Raw genomic sequence first — 7264 nt, 5'->3', positions numbered from 1 at the left:
AGATAATCCCATTACTTAAATTGATGTCAAGCTTCTGCTAAGTACTGTCAACTCTGTCCCTTGGCTGGACTACAATTCTACCCCCCATGGAGATAGTCAAGAGCATGGCCATATAGGCATGAGCATGGCCGAAATCTTTATCATTTGGTATGGAAACTTCCTTCTGGGAACACTGAGAACTTGAAGGCAACTGAAGAAGTATAAATCTTTAGGAGAAAACCCTCTGGGTCAGAGCAGGGTTCAGGTCTTCCAGGGCCGGGGCAGTTTGGTCTCAGGTGGTGAACTGGACTCATGAGGGCCTCTAGTTTCTACTGTGGCAGGGGTCCTACTCCCAGGTCTCTGACTATGAGCTCCTAGCTCTCAAGCTGCAGGCTTGGATGCCCACCTCAGCCCCTCACAGATGGCTGCACATCCCTTGGCAAGTGCCAGCTTTCTCAGCAGACCTGGAAGAAAAGAGGCACTGCATAAAAGCCAAAAAGTGCTACAGGGGGAGAACATTAAAATGAAACATTTAGAGCTGCCTCTTTCTGTTGTGTCTTCCCCCACACCATCAGCCTGGTCTTTTCTTGCTCTGCACTGCGGGTGTGACTGGCTCTGATTGATTGCCCTTTATTTCCATATTAAGTGAGGCAGTTGGGAAATGAATGCCTCCCTTTGCCATGAAGCCCCATGTATAATTTTTATTAAAAGGTTATTAACTTGGCTTTTTTTATTTCCTATTTCCAAAGTCTGTGGTTTTGCATGCCATTAAGAGAACCATAGGAGAGAATTTTAAGAGTTATGAAATGCCAAATTATGTTAAATAGATTCTCGATGGTCTTAGCAGAAATCCTGCATGTTCACAAACCTGCTACACCACCCATTGTGCCCAATATTAAATCAAAGTCCTGTTTGGATCTCCTCTGTGAATGCCAGATGGAATCCCACCAGATCAAGGAATGGTCCCACCTGGTCTTCTCCAGTGACTATGCCAGTGCACTGCTAAGACCAACTGCTCAATGAACCAGAAAGACCCCCACTGCAGTTACCCAGATCACCTGACACTCCAGCACAGGCCATCTTCTGTATCAGGCCCCGGTCTACAGACTAGACTTTCATTAGTCAAGTGTCTGTGAAGACACTGGGGCTGATGGGCTTTCTCTAGGCAGTTTCCCTCCCTGGAAAGAGCTGCTTCTCGTACCACCCCATAGCAGATGGGTGCAGGACAGCACAGAGCTTGCATGATTGCTTCAACAGAAGGTCCTTCTGTCACATGCTCTCCGGCTAATTGGAAAGCTCAATGGGGGCTGAGGAAAACAAATAGCTGCCCCTTAACACACCCGAGTGCTTTCCTTCATCGAGCAGGGCCCAGCATTCAAATGAGCTGTGTATTTACATCTGTCGTGCTTGCCTGGAGAGCTGCACTGCACACACTTGAATGAGTACAATGAAAGGTCATCTGGTCCTGCTTCACAGGGAGCGCTGCTGAAGGGCTCTGAGACTCAGCGCTCTCTCATATGTGAGCACCACGGAGAGCCTCGACATGCACGTTCAGGGAGGAGGAGTTAACAGAGTCTTTCATCTCTCTTTCCCACAGAGGAAACACCACCAACAACATCAAGAATCCAGGTTAGGAACCTTTCAGGGAAAAACATTACTGCCCCCACCTACCTGCCTGACTTCTATACTGGAAGTCACCGACCACTAAGAGCAGCTGAGAGACATGTACCCACACCTCAGCCTCCCCAGCTCACAGCTGAATGTGTTTGCTTGCAAGACAACACCCAGCTGAGAGCTGCAATTCTTATTTATCTGGAGAAGCGGGAGGTTTAGTGAGCCCACCAGCAGGCAAAGGCATAAAGACACGAGCCTTTCTTCCAAGTACTTGTGCTAAGAGCAGCGTGGGTAAAGAGTTTACTTTGTAAAGCTTTTGGAGATTTCTTTTTTCTCTCCTGTTCCAGCTGAAGGTGAAAGATCAAAATCTCAAGCTTCTGCGAATTAAAAATGAAACAAAACTAAAATAAAGCCACCTAGTTTGGGCCAATTAAAATGTTTTGTTTCAGTAGTTTCTGAACATGCTGTTAATAATCAGCTTAAATTGCAGAACAAGGGTGTTGCAAATTAGGAAACTAAAAATCTTAGTTGTCAAAGAGAGACTTTTCAAGAACTTGAGGGCTCTTTTTAAAGGGAGACATTTGTCAAAGCTGTTCTTTTTTTACCCACAAAAAGTTTCAGCTTCAATAAATCTGTTACAGTTCTGACACAAACAGAGACAAGGAGAGAGAAAGGCACGGCTGCCCTCATCGTTTCATTCACAGTCCGAAGCTGGCGGGAAACCAAGGTCACACCCAAGGTCACTCACTAAATCACCATCACATCAAAGGTTTGAAACTATAGGACCAATGCTGGATCCCTCACTGGATTTTGCTATTGCCTTTCATAGCGTCAGGATTTCACTAATGCCTTAAAATCTTCAGCCCGTCTTTCATCTCCAGGCGTTACACACAAACCACATTACCTCCTTAGCAGATTAATGGGACTGTATTGCACAGGAACTGGTGGTTTTCACATCATTTGCACTGCTGATCCAGGAGCATTCTTCAGCATGCTTTGTGGTCACTCTATCTGGGCAGCTTGGACACGACTGGAGTAATAACCAACAACCTCTGCTTTGTGTGGCAGAAGAGAAACCTCCTCAGCACTGGTTTTATTGCTAAGGCAGAGCAGAAGACATTGCTGCTCTTCACAACATTTGTTTTGAGGGCCAAGCACCATTTCAACAAACGATGCTTTGACACCTGAGTTATTGCAAGTGGCTCCAGGCATGGTCATATCCCTCAGCAAGAAGCAGACCAGTGTTTGCTTAGGAAGGGAGTTGGAGAGAGGCTCAAAGGCAGCATTGGCAGAAAGACACCTGCACCTCTGAGGTCTCCACGAAGACAGCGATGACAAGGAAGTAGTCTCCAGGGCTACCGTAACAAGCACACTTCCACACAAAAGTCAGTGGAGGTAAAAAAAGGAAAAGAAAGGGGGGTTTCGATACCTATTGGTATTAACTCATACCTTTTCAGGATGGCCAGAGGCATTTCCCTGCCGAACCAATAAAACAAGAGAAGTCGTTAAAGCATTGTTGCAAGAAATTATACCAAGATTTGGGGTTCCTGCAGTGATTTCCTTGGACCGAGGATCTCGTTTCACTGCAAAGGTTGTTTCAAAAGTAAGCAGATTATTGGGTATAGATTGGCAACTTCACACTCCATACAACCCACGATCGAGTGGTCAGGTAGAAAAGATGAATCACTTAATCAAAATGCAGATTGTAAAGCTAGGCCAGGAAGCTAACTTGGCCTGGCCTCAGTCATTACCATTAGCCCTTCTCAGGATAAGAACAAAACCCAGAACCAAAGAAGGTTTGAGCCCCTTTGAAATACTCAATAGGAGACCATATAGTGTACAAGATGGGACATCCACAGAGTTAGGGAATGAAATATTGACAGATTACATGATAAATTTACAAAAACAACTCCGAGGGGTAGAAAAACTGGTTCTGGGAACAAGAGCTTGTGGGCTGGATGGACCAGTACACGAGATCGAACCTGGGGATTATGTATATGTCAAGTCTTTTACAGATTCACCACTGAAGCCAAAGTGGGAAGGTCCCTTCCAGGTACTGCTGACCACTCACACAGCCATAAAGATTAAGGAACAAGCCGCTTGGATCCATTGGACTCGAGTCAAGAGAGCTCCAGAACCCCATGGACATCAACGCAGGCCGGACGCCTGAAACTTCGCCTCCAACAAAAATATGGACATTAATGACATTAATAGTCGTCAACATGCCAGGACTTTGTGTTTCAGGGGGAGGGACATGAGATATGAATACATATTCATGAAATCTGGAAACATTGGTAAGGGCTACTAATCTGTCAGATTGTTGGGTATGTACTACCCTACCCAAAGGAGAAATGAAATTGCCTCTATATGGGGTGGCAGCAAGTGATTGGAACAGTGCCAACGGGACCTGGCCCAAATTTTGGGCAAGAGGGGGAAATGAGTTGAACGGGTATTGTGAGTACGATGATAATATCTACCCCTTAGGACCCAGATTTGATTTACAAGTGTTGAAAGAAGAGCTTGTTGTATTAATTAGCAGTAACAATTGTACCTGGGAACCTCGTGGTTACCTAACTTGGCTTGGCTTAAACAACTGTTTATCTTTCTAGTAGCAATATTTGTGTTAGGAATCTTAGTGTGTGCATTAGCTAGATGTCTTATGTGTTGTACCAGGGGGGCCAAAGATGAATACATTCAATGGAAGAAGCATCAGCTCCGTGAACGAGTGGAGTCAGGGAAGTATTTTAGAAATCAGATGGAGAAGGAAAGTGTGTTATAGGCAATTGTAAAAGAATTTACAAAGGTGAAAGAAAAGGGGGGACTTGATTCAGAGAATGAATGGTTAAAGGTTGTTAGTGTGGATTTAGTACAGCCTGGCAAAGAACAAAGCTTGGAGCCCAGCATTCCAAGATAAAGAAATGGCCTTGTGTATAAGATAGCGGGAACAGCCTGCATGCTAAGGAGGAACCTAACTGTCTGGGTAAAGTGTCCATCTGGTCGGGACCAGTTTCACGGTTTGGGGTCCAGCCAGCCCAGCATTCTAAGCCAAAGGTAAAAGTACACGGTGAAGAAGACTGCGAGCCTTCCTCCAGAAGACCCCAGCCCACGACCACCAGGCGACAGTACGCACGCGGCAAGGGGAGGAGACTTATGATAATGAGTTCCTAGAAATAATTAAAATAGTAACGCCTTTTCTTAGAATCAATTATAATAACCCAGCCCACATTAATGAATATGTATGCTTTTCATCATAAATAGACGCTTGTTTTACAAACCGGTGTGCAAGTTTGGAGGAGCGATCCCCCTTGCACCCGGCGCCGCAATAAACATACCTGCTTTATAACTCTCTGCGAGTTGTAAGGTTTGTTTCCGCGCGTCACCATGGAGCCACCTCAACCACTTCTCCATGCCAATATTGGGAAAACAGCTTCAATAGACTTGCATGAAGGCAGAAGGGGTCTAGTAAAACAACAAAAAGGGGGTTTGAGGATTCCTGAAAAACATCCTGGCAAAATCCTGGGAAGTGACATAAAATTCCTAGAAAGCAAAGAATTTCCTAGAAAGCAAAGGATTCTTCCTACAAAGAATCCTAGAAAATTCTGAGAAAACATTTGCAAAGTTCCTGGTAAGCACTCTAGGAAATTCCTAGCAACATGAGAAATTACTTGAAAGCGACATGGGACACTCCTGGAAAGAAAAGGGGAGATTTCTAGCAAGCAATGTGGAAATTCCTAAGAAGAAACTTAAAACATCCTGGAAAGTAATATGAGAATTCCTAGAATCATACTGAGATAGTCCTTTGAAGAAACTTGAGAAATTCCTGGGAAGCCTCTGGAAAAATTCAAAAAAAGCAAAGGAGAAATTCCAGAAAAGGGAAGATTCCTGGAAAACATCCTGGGATATCTCTAGAAAGCAGAGGGGATTCCTGGAAAGCAACCTGGAAAGCCTAGAAAACATCGTGGGATTTTCTAGAAAGCACCATGTGAAATTCCTAGAAAGCACCTGGGAACAATCTAGAAGGCTAGATTTCCAAGTTCTTGGAAAGCAACCTTAGAAATTCCCAGAAAACAAAATGGAGTTTCTTAGAAAGAACTCTGGAAAATTCTGAGAAAAGGTGTGATGGGTTCCTGGAAAGCACTGTGGGACATTCAGAGATAGCAAAGCAGAAACTCTCAGAAAGCATCCTCCAAAAATTCCTAGAAAACAACACAGGGCATTACTGGAAAATGTCCTGGGATGTTCCTACAAAGCAATGGGGAAATTCATGGAAAGAAATGGGGGAAATTCCTAGAAAGCACCCAGGGTAATTTCTAGAAAGGGATGTGGAGATTCCTACAAAGCATTGGGGATGTTGCTAGAAAGTACCACCGATGCTGATTTTGAGGGGAAGAACATGTGAGGGTGGCAGCAGACTTAGAAAGAGGACCAGAGGAGGCTGAGAAAGGCATGATACCCCCAAGATCCTGAGGGTGCTGGACGTGAGAGGCAGAGGAGCAGCCCTCACCCTCTGGAAGGTCCAGCTCAGTCCTAGAATGGCTGGGGAGCGAGAATGTCACTTCAAAGCCCCAGGTTCACACATGAAGGCACACAAGGTCTCATTAAGTCTGCCCACACTGGTCCTGATCCACATGCATCCAGTCTGCTCCTAGAAACATCCAATGATGGATAAACTCCCTTTTCCTCACCGAGGTGTCTGTGCACTTACCTCTCCCTATTTTTGGGAGGGCTTTCCTTGGTGCTCAGCCTCAATCTCTCTACCTCCTCTTTCCCTTTGTTCCCTCAAGGCACTGAGAAGACTGTGTTTCTAGGGTCATAGGGTAATTCAAGTTGGAAGGGATCTGAGGACGTCTCTAAGTCCAACCTCCTGCCCAAAGCAAGGTCAGCTCTGAGGTCAGACCAGGTTGTTTGGGGCTTTGTTCACTCAAGTCTTAAAATCCTCCAAGGACAGAGACTGCACAGCCCTTCTGGACACCTGTCCCACTGCTTGACTGTCCTCACAGGGAAAAACTTGTGCCATATAAGGGGGATGTATATAACCAGTCTGAACCTCTCTTGTTCCAGGTGATGTCCATTGCTGCTCGTTCTCCCACTATACCCCACAGCAAAGAGCCTGAATTTGACTTCTCCGTTACTTCCTCGCAAAAGCCTCCTGAGCACATTCATAGCTGTCCATTCTGCCCGCGCAGCCCTCCCTTCCTCTGGCAGGTGATGGACCCATCTGCCCAACTCCCTCAAGACCAGCTGGTTTTTTCCATGCCTTCTTCAGATGTTGTTTCTCAGCCCATTTCTGCTCAGGAGGAAGAAAAGATCACAGAGAAGTTGGTGGCATCACTTTTATGATATTCCCCTCCCCAGCTGACCCAGTGGAGCAGGGGAAACTGGGAGACAGCCTGGCAATTATCTCCAATAGGCTTTTGCACATCTGATTGACTTCCCTTTGCTTTCATGCCTGACACTTCAAACATCGGGAATGGCAAGGCAGGGGGAGGATTTGGCTAATGGAATGAATCAAGGACTCCAAAAAAAATATATCTGCCTCGTCTGGAAAGCAGAGTGTGTCTCAGCCTCCCTGCAGTGCTCAGCCTCCAGGTTAGCACCCGCATGCCCAGGCTTAACAGCACAGACAGTAATCAGTTGTAAATAATTAACTGTGAGAGTGGCAGAGGCAGCA

The sequence above is a fragment of the Numenius arquata genome, chromosome 8 (assembly GCF_964106895.1).
Source record: "Numenius arquata chromosome 8, bNumArq3.hap1.1, whole genome shotgun sequence".
NCBI classification, from domain to species: Eukaryota; Metazoa; Chordata; class Aves; order Charadriiformes; family Scolopacidae; genus Numenius; species Numenius arquata.
Note: the sequence above shows the minus strand (reverse complement) of the source record.